Source organism: Eriocheir sinensis, unplaced genomic scaffold (genome assembly GCF_024679095.1).
Source record: "Eriocheir sinensis breed Jianghai 21 unplaced genomic scaffold, ASM2467909v1 Scaffold1509, whole genome shotgun sequence".
Lineage (NCBI taxonomy): Eukaryota > Metazoa > Arthropoda > Malacostraca > Decapoda > Varunidae > Eriocheir > Eriocheir sinensis.
In genome coordinates, this window is record NW_026110861.1 from 34,411 (window position 1) to 44,544 (window position 10,134).

General features: G+C 41.0%; 1 long non-coding RNA gene across 2 annotated transcripts; it reads right to left on the minus strand.

Moving 5' to 3' along the window:
• Positions 1-994: 994 nt before the first annotated feature.
• LOC126990253 (uncharacterized) lies at positions 995-10,134 on the minus strand. Of its 2 annotated transcripts, none has more exons than XR_007744170.1 (2): positions 9,389-10,134; positions 995-1,317 (listed from the first exon to the last, which is right to left on the minus strand). It is a non-coding gene; the product is annotated as an uncharacterized LOC126990253 (long non-coding RNA). The 2 variants fall into 2 exon arrangements; XR_007744171.1 differs by lacking the exon at positions 9,389-10,134 and adding an exon at positions 2,431-2,915.

The following is a 10,134-nucleotide window of genomic DNA, read 5'->3' on the forward strand; positions in this document are numbered from 1 at the left end:
ATGCATTTTGGCCACCTCTTTGGATTCTTTTTAGGAGCAGCAAGTAGCGGGCTTTTTTATTATTGTTTCCTTTTTTTGTGCCCTTGAGCTGTCTCCTTTGTTGTAAAAAAGAAAAAAAAGCTGCATCCAAACTTAACTAGTGTGATTGATCTCAAACACAGCTTCCGCATCTGACCGCAGACCAGCAGACCCTGTACCGAGACTACGTGTTCGGCCTTGACCGCCTCACAGTCTTCGTCGAGAACCAGCGTCGCCTGGACACACTGTCGCCGCAGGACCACAAAAAGTGCGCCTCCATTACAAGACTGAACAACGCTCTCTTCAGGTAAGGTTGATTTTGACTTGCCTTCATCTTCGTGAAACACATGTGTTGGAGACGATGAATGATACGACTTTAGGTCCTCAGCAGCGCCAAAGCAATTATGACTATTACTCATTATCAGTTTGGTAAGCATTCAAAGTTGGTGATTATGTCTCTCTCTCTCTCTCTCTCTCTCTCTCTCTCTCTCTCTCTCTCTCTCTCTCTCTCTCTCTCTCTCTCTCTCTCTCTCTCTCTCTCTCTCTCTCTCTCTCTCTCTCTCTCTCTCTCTCTCTCTCTCTCACACACACACACACACATTTATTAGCTCAATCCACTAATCCATTGTCCCCGTGAGCAGAGAGCGCGTGCACGTGGAGTGTCCTCAGCCCATCAAGGGTCGTTTCCCGTACATCAAGGCGAGCGGGGTTGCCAACAGGTGGCACCGCGTCTTCTCCATGGTGCTGTGTGAGGTGATGGCGTACTGACCCGCCTCGGCTGCTCACCACGCCCTCACCGACATCAAACCCGCCCGCACTTCTTTCGCAGATTATGGTGAAAAGAAAAATATAAATAGCTATTCACGTGACTGAGAAGCAAATGGAAACGTTGCTTGCCACTCAGGATAATCATGGATAATGCCTTTTGAAATGGCAAAGCTATTATGCCCTCAAAAGGAAATAGTGATGGACAGACTCTCATTTTGGGTGCCACGACGTTTTGTATTCAGGGATGAACAGTTTTGAGATTGTAAAGTTAGTTTATGTTTTGAAGATGAACTGAAATGGACAAAATTCATAGTGCATTGTGGAAAGGGTGGATCATGACTTTGTGTCCGTGGATAAGTGTTGCGTTGATGGACGAGGTTCTCGGCGATGAGGCCAGCGTGTGGTGGTGCAGTGGAATGTTCAGTCATCATCTTCGACGGTTCTTCTCATGTGGTGCGTCGTCAAACACCCCGCACAGGAGACCGATGGACGCGACCCACGAATACTGCCCCGTGCATGCACTGTGTGTACCTGTGATATGGTAGACAAGGAACACGAGTTAAGTACATGACATACTTTACCTCCTTACTTAAGCTACATTGTGTTTAGAAGTGTTGTAGGTTTCAAAGTGATGTTCGTTTATGTGCGCTAAACAGATGCGTTGGTGAGATATAAATATGATGTTGGCATGTCGGTTTCGGAAAGGTTTCTGCATGGGAACTTTTATACTTGATCAGTCTTGTTTGAGTTAGTTCATAAAAAAAAGTGTTTCACAAAATTATAGGCCATATTTTGATTCTCATTGTTGTCAAGTGCCACTTTTGGCTCAAGGTAGCATATCCAGTCAGAATTTGTCTGTTTAACGGTTGTCACAATGATGCTCAGCTCTTTGTACCTAGCCTAATTCCTTCGTTGGATGAGAAATACAACAGGTAATATATTTAACTAGGATTTTGTTGCATTAGGAGGAATCTACGCGGTCATCTTGATAGTCTCGCCCCTAGGAACTACAGACGGACAGGCCGGCACGCACAACGCTGTGTAGCTCGGCGACAGTGTGTGACAAGCCCGCCGCCGCCGCAGAGCTCAGCCGTGTATTATTGTCATTATTACTAGTGTGTGTGTGTGTGTGTGTGTGTGTGTGTGTGAGAGAGAGAGAGAGAGAGAGAGAGAGAGAGAGAGAGAGAGAGAGATTATAATTAAAGTTACAATATTTTTGTTATTGTACTGTATTCATATATGTAAATAGATATGTTTCAAAAGAAACATAAGATTGCATGTATATTGATTATAATAATATTAAGAATGATAAAGATGCGTAATAATCACAACAAATATATAGTAGTTATTATAATGCTATACGTAACTAATTATATATATATATATATATATATATATATATATATATATATATATATATATATATATATATATATATATATATATATATATATATATATATATATATATATATATATGTGTGGGTGGGTGTGTGTGTGTGTGTGTGTGTGTGTGTGTGTGTGTGTAACCACCCGCATATGGGTGCCCGATGCTTCCTATTCTTAGCATATATTAAACGACGTAATATTTCCCGATCGCTGGACATTTGCTCATTATTTGTGAATTCTTCGCCTTTTGGCTCACCGCGTCACAGTAGTGTGGACTCCGTGGAGCAGTAGTGCACGCCGGGGCCGCCGGGACACCCGCCGCCTCTCTGCGGGGGAGACGGTTCTAGTTGTGTGGAAGGCGCCACCTCCTCTCGGTGGTTAGTAGGAGGACCGGACAATAGAGTAATACATGTGGATGTTAACATTATGAGTTAGTGTGTAGCTGTACAAGTTAGACAAAGATTTATCTTGCAATTGACACCACCACTACATTCATTTAAAATTTAGCGACTAAAAACAAGGAAGGAATATTATTTGACTTTCTCTACCACAAAAATGCTTTGGCTGCAGTGCATATAAAGGGGCAACAACCTTCTGAAAAAAAAAAATCATTCGACACTTTTTAAATGTTATTGTTGATATTGATATATAATAGTATAGAAATGCGTATGAAAGCTATCATAAATTGATATATCCAGCAGCACATACAAATGGGTAATTGTATCATCTTTTTGTATAAGAAAGCCGACTAGGCAAATGAGATTTACACAAACAAAAGGAATGGGGACACAGACGCTTGTAGAAGTGTGAATATCTATAATCAACAGGATTTGCTCCACTACAAGACCAACCAAGGCTAAGAATGTCTGATTAATGACTTGTGGCAAAGCCGTGCGTAACGTGCAATGGGGATACGGAAGCCGTGCAAGGAATCGCTAGGCAAGGAAGGCGTGCCGAGCCTCACGTTAACAGTGCGCTGGCAACACTCGCGCCGCCCACTGACTCCACGATCGTAGGCTTGTCACATTATAGTGTGTGTGTGTCTTAAAAATATATATATATATATATATATATATATATATATATATATATATATATATATATATATATATATATATATATATATATATATATATATATATATATATATATATATATATATATATATATATATATATATATTGAAAGTGAACATTTTGATAATAGAAAAGCACCGATTTTTTTTCAAAAGTTAAATGAGTCAGTTAAGTAGAGTATCACAATACAAGTAATGATTACTTAAATATCTTCCTGTACAGTCTGTGTGTTCCCGTGGTTGTGTATATACGCAGAGATCTTTTTGATCAATACTTGTAAATTAACACGTTTTCATTACAAGCTGCACGTAAAGACTAAATGACATTTTCACAAATTACAACAAGAAATTCTCTCAAATCCTTTTATCAGTGTGATAAGTAGTTATGGCGGGTAGTTTGATATTAAGTGCAATGATGATAATAGCACCGAAGTAATGATGATGATAATGATAATAGTAATTTATAATGTTCAACAAAAGTTATCTTAGCTGTTCACAATATTTGTGGATATCCTCAATATCTGTCACACATCTTAATCACCACTGGTAATTGGAAAAAAAAAAAAAATATATATATATATATATATATATATATATATATATATATATATATATATATATATATATATATATATATATATATATATATATATATATATATATATATATATATTAATTAGTCTTCCTGTAAATATTTAAAAATCATTTACTTCATGTCTTTAGGAAGTGTTTCGCCGCTTATCTAAACATGTATCTTGTGCATGTTGGTCATTTGTGTTAAGGTTTATCAGTAAACATCCTCACCTCCAACACCTTGTTGCTTGTGTTCACCTTTGGGGTTGCAATACAAGCCTTCTCATCAATGTTTATCAGTAAACATCCTCACATCTAACATGTTTTTGCTTGTGATTATTTCTGGGAGTCGTAATACATGTATTTTAATCTTTGTTAAAGAAGGATCAGTGGTGGACTAAGAGCTGGAAGGTTTGCCATGTATATCTTCCTCTCTTAAACTCTGGCAGCATAACAGCTATTCATTCAACAGGGTCTAAACTAATAACATATCACTGCTTTCAGCGAGATACAAAGAGGATTAGCATTCACAAATCCAAACTGATTTGATTTGATCATTATCAGATAAAGTAAGCATATGTACAATTTTACGAGGATAAAATTCGAAAGCATATAATCTACAAACCCATAATACACTACTTCCCTTATCCAAGGAGCGCTATCCTCGGGCACTACTACTCCGGTACCTGCAGCTATAAAGTCGGTGCAATATATGTTTACCCGTCTGGTTGTGCTTCAAATGCCCAATGAAATACAGACTCATTGTGAAGGGAAGCCCATGTAAGTGGCTCTATTTATGTTAACTATTTGTACCTCTCACTGGCATGTATCCTGGGGCGATTCATTGATGCCGAGAACATAATAACAGCCGTGAGCCATCCTGCTGTATGTAGTTTTAATATCTGACTGAGGGTGGAGGCGGTAAATCACTCAGGGGGCAGTAATTACCCCCTTAGCTCCCGCATGGCGATGGGGCTGCCGCGCAATCAACTCTCGATATGAATTAGGTAGCTGTAACACAACCACCTCCCCGCCTCAACAGCCGACCACGCTGAACCACCTAAACCCCTCGGTATTATGCAAATATACATGATTTAAAAGATATTTGTAGATTTATTCCATAGCAATGTTCTTCTTTATCTTAGATTTATTTTGGCTTGTATTATCTTCGAAGGAGTTTCATGACCTTATCCCCGTGTCAAGAACTTAGCTTCTGCTGTAGGGAACGAGCTAAGGCCCTATGTTGTTAATGCCCGTGTTGAGTATGGGACAACCTTGTTCTCTTTCATAAAGCGTGGAGCGCTACGGTTTGAAATGTGTATCAGGCTACTTCACGTAAGAGTTCCATCCGAAACTAGTTCAGCATGATTTGCGGAAAGAGTATTCAGCTCTCAGCATGTATGGTATAACTGATAACATTGTTTTGCCAGACCTGCAAATACCCTTCAAGTTTTTAGGGAGACTGATAAGTTTCCCTATAGTATATGTAGCAACCGTAGACACTTGTATCCTCCCTAGAATAATGGGAAGGCAGTGGCCGGGTGCTCACCTTAGTAACGAACCTTGGAAGACATTTGAGCTTAATATTCGAACGATTTCGAATCTTGTAAGACTCTCGGGGCTCAGAAGCTGGATCAGTTACCATTCGACGCTGAGAGGGTGCGGTGTGGAGACAAGAGGAAAAGCGGCGGTACAATAGTATGTGTCCAGATGGTGTGTACTCGGCCAGGCACCGGGAAAACATCACCTCATGGAAGTGTTCACAGAAAGGGAGTTAAGGTAAGAATATATTAAAATAGTTTATTATGCAGTAACAGACGTATGGGGTTAGGGGTAATGACGTGTCTAATAACGCTATTGTATTTCATGTTTTGGTACTCCTGTGTAAAGGCGGACACACACTATACGATGCGGCCTGTCCGGCGGCCGAAAAGTGGGCGGGGCTGGAGGCCTGAAGGCAGTGTGTACGGGTGTAATTTGTGCGGCGCGGCCTCACATCATGGCCGGAAGGCCTTCTGCTTATGTTTGAAATTCCGTCCGACGCGGCCCGCGGCCTCACAGTGTGTATGACCTTGCGGCGCGGCCTTGAGGCGGGAATTATCTCGGAGACGCTGACAGCCGTGGTGTACACATTATCTACGCTCCACGATGTCTGATGTCTGGATAAATGAAGACTTTTGGATCTGTTTTATTGATCTGTACAAGGGCCATCCATGTTTGTGGACATAAAACATAAATTGCGTTGTTGTCGCTGCGGCGGTTGGGCTCAGAGTGACGGCCGCCGCCCGGCATTCCGTGAGGCCGCCTCATTGTGTGTATGCTTCATCCGGCCGACGGGGCTCCGCCCACTTTCGGCCGCCGGACAGCCGCATCGCATAGTGTGTGTCCGCCTTTATAAAGCTCATAAGGAGTTGATCTGTCTGATTATTGCGTATGACCGTTAAGACTCGTCTTGAGACGTCGTCTTGCAGCATGTCGCAGACATGTTGACAACTATAGTTGGCCGAATGTCCCAGACAGTCGGCAGTCATGCTAGCCGACACCAAGACGCCAAAAAAATATCCTCCCATTCTTGGAGCGTGGGAGCCGACTTGTCAAATGCAAAAGTCGCTGGGTTGTCGTGGCCCAGAGTCGGCAGTGTGAACGGGGCCTTAGCTCCTACCTTTGCTGTCTGACTGAGTCGGTCGGTTGACGTCTGCCGATTACGTCGGTCTGTCGGCTCCTCTTCATGGGCCGTCACCCGAGAAAGGCTCATGACCTCTCCTCTCCTCTCAAAATATGGATGAATGGATGGACTCATTTATTTCTCACTCTACCTTAGGGACCCTTGTCATCATCCGTTTTCTTTACTGAAGGTTCTCGCGGCCCCACCGGCGGGGAGGGGGAGACTATGACCACTAAGCACCTCAAGACCCTTACCATCTAACAATATTCAGTGGCATAACAGTCAGTCAGTAAGAGCATACACCGGGGTTGGAGGTTGACAGAAGTAAAGTCGAGAAGAGGAAGAACACGAGGACGCCCCGAGGATGTGTGAGGGTTTATTATACCGAAGCACTAGTTAGGAAGTAGTGTTATACCGAAGCAGTTTGAAAGTTAGTACAAGAGATTGACTTTAAGCAGAGGCACGCCAGTCCTCGTCGACAGACCGACTCGGTCGGCTAGATTTCGATCGCCGATAGAGTCGGTCTGTCGGCATCCTGCTACGGGCCGCCAATAGGCTTAGCCCGTGCTCCCCCGCGCAGGGAGGGAGCATTTTTGCACTCTTAGCGGGCCGTCTCAGGACAAGGGCCCGTTTCCCCTTGTGATAATAGTGGATAAATATTTAAAAAGAAAAAAAATGACTAAGCCTGTGTAGGACATTCTCGTCTCTTGGGGATAAAGCCGCATAGAGTACTTTACACGAAAATGGTGGTCTCTGGATCGGAATCTGTTCACACAGCAATTTGGTTGGTTAAAGTCTAGAAACTATCAATCAATCAGTTTTGTTATCTTCTTTATCTCGGTGAAAACTTTGTAGGTTACAGGGAAAGTAATAATTGGTCGGCGGTTCTAAGTCGTCACATTTTTTTGTGCGTGAATTTATATAATGGCGACATTTTTTTCCATACTCGAGAAACTCTTCCTCTGCAAGCTAGTTTATTATGTATGGAATTGTCTTCATCCTTGATTAGGTTTATAGGTAGCTCATGTATGCTTCACCTCTGCTCTGCTCATTCCTTTCAAAACTTTTTTTACGTCCAAGTTCGTGAATCATTCTCCCCACTGCCAATGCTCCTGCCCATCTTAATTTGATCATGGCACGATGGGGTGTAGAATTTCCTCAAAGTTAAGGTTTGCTATATGTTTCATCTAGTACATTAGTTCAGGTGACATAATGCTCTGCTGTCTTCACAAGAATGCCATGTGATCGCCACGAAGGAGGATAAGACAGCCTAATAGTGTTCTTTATCAATTCATTGTTTTTAAAAATCTGCCACATCAATATATTGTGATAGAAATAGGGTAAGTTTTTGACTGAAGAAATAAACCCAAAAAGTCATAAGTAGCAGCAACATTTGGCTGATAAGTGGGAGATAACAATACAGATACACTGGGCCTGATAGAAATATTCCAGTATGTATTAAACTAAATCAAACCAGTCTAACTTATCATAATCACCATGAGCATTAACCATTGCATTATCATCACAGTAGTTTTTTTTTTTTTTTTTTTGTCAGCACATTGTGGTTGAGTGCTCCATGAGCGGTAAGTTTTATTTTGTTTGTTTGGTATAAGAGGTATACTGGAACCTTTGGTTAATCATTATTTATCTAGGAACTAATCAACACAAAAGAACTTAGATGTATAGGTGTGTCAACTAGCATGTTACCTGTTGCTATTTACATTTTTCAGATTTATCATAAACATAAGCTGCTTTTATTTATAACAAAAGAAAAGTGCATGATGCAATCCAGGCCTACATATGCCGCTGTGGTATGGTCATCATACAGAGAGAAGTATATAAAAATAATAGAGGATTCAAATACTGAGGTCAGATTGATGCCTTGTCTAGCACAATGATTATATAGTGCATGAGGAGAGGTTGGTGAAATTTAACATTGGTCAGCAGATTAGAAATAAGAACAGACCAGTATGCTAGTGTGTTGCATGGCAAGCTTGATGGGTTGTATGATTTGGCTGGGATGTGGCAGATGGACCTCAATGCCAGGAAGTGTAGTATGAAGCTCAATGTCAGGATGAGTATGCGACTGTAGAAAGAAATAACCTCCTACAAAAAATACTCTGACACTACCCTTGGCAAGTCTACTTGTGAGAGAAACATAAATTTTGTGAGCTCTGATCACTGTCCAACGAACCACTGCAATCATTCTAAAAATTGCTCAGATATAATGCTGGGTGTCATTGCAAACAGCATGAGCAACAGAAGCTCTGGTCATCCTCAGCCTTGATATAGCATTAGATTGACTTCAATTTGACTATGCAGTATAGTTCTAGTTATTATGAAATAGGCATCAGCATGCTGGAATCCGTACAAAAGAGGATAAAATTATTCATTGATTAAAAACGTTGCCTTAAACATTAATATAACTGCATTCTCTTGAAAGGCAAAGGGTGCAAGGAGCTTTGAAGCTAGTTTAGGGTGATGCAATAAGGTTCTGGCCGTAAGAGAAATGGGTAGAACATAAATTGGTAGGTTTTGACATATTATTAGAGCTGATTCATCTGGCAAGCTGTGAAGGCCTAATAGATATGAGGCTCCTCTCCTAGGGTGTTGAGTGAGTTTGTGTTGGTTCAAATCCCCTACATTGTTTTGAGAAATTGCCCGTGTTGACACATTTAGCACTTTTTTGCCTGTGGCTGGACATTTCTTCCACTCCTATGGTTCATGATCTACCATGCCACTGTGCCAATATAACATTCAGATTTTTTGCTTTCTCTTCTGGCAAGGATGTTTTATGTTCACCTTGAAGGTCTTGATAAGCCCTACACTATAGACTTATAATATATTTGAAATTTATCCTTGCATGTCTTTATGCTTGTTGCCTACTGATGTTTTGTTCACCTGCATTTCAGAAGTAATAGCTGCCTTGCCTTCTAAATACTTGGATCACATGTTTGCAGCTTTGAAAGTCCTGCCAATTTCTTGTACTTTCTCCAGTGTATTTGTTTTCCTGCAATACCATAACACTTCTCAGTTAGTTGGTCAGTAGTCACATCACAGGAGTCTTGACACTCATGAATGTTAATTTATGTAACTTTTTTTGTCAAAGTAATCAACGAACCTGTGGATGGTGTGAACACTGCCTAAATGAGAACTTCTCCCATTGCAATCACTACTTTTATTTTCTCTTCCCCAAACCACATCTTAGACTCTGTTGTGCTCTCTGTCTCAACTCTGTATGACTTTGCTAAATCATTATTCAACTTTCTTGTCTTCTCAGATATCATAACCTTTCTCTTGCTAACATTTACTTTCATCTCCACAGTCAAATTCATCAACAATCCTCAGCATTGTCTTCTCATTTTCTGCATCCGTGACTGTATCATCTGCAAAAGAGACATGCCGCCTATCTCCCATCATCCATATAATTATTTAACAGCCATGATATCTTGCACTGACACCAACATCAAATTTCTCACTTAGGTACCTATTCACATGCACAAAGGCACTTGCATTCATGTAAACATACCTTCTCCAAGTATATATCCTACTACACCATATACCTACCCTCAGGACATCCCTAACTGTCAACCATGTCAGAGGCCTTCTCCAGTTCCATTAAAGCAGCAAACAACTTCCTATCCTTC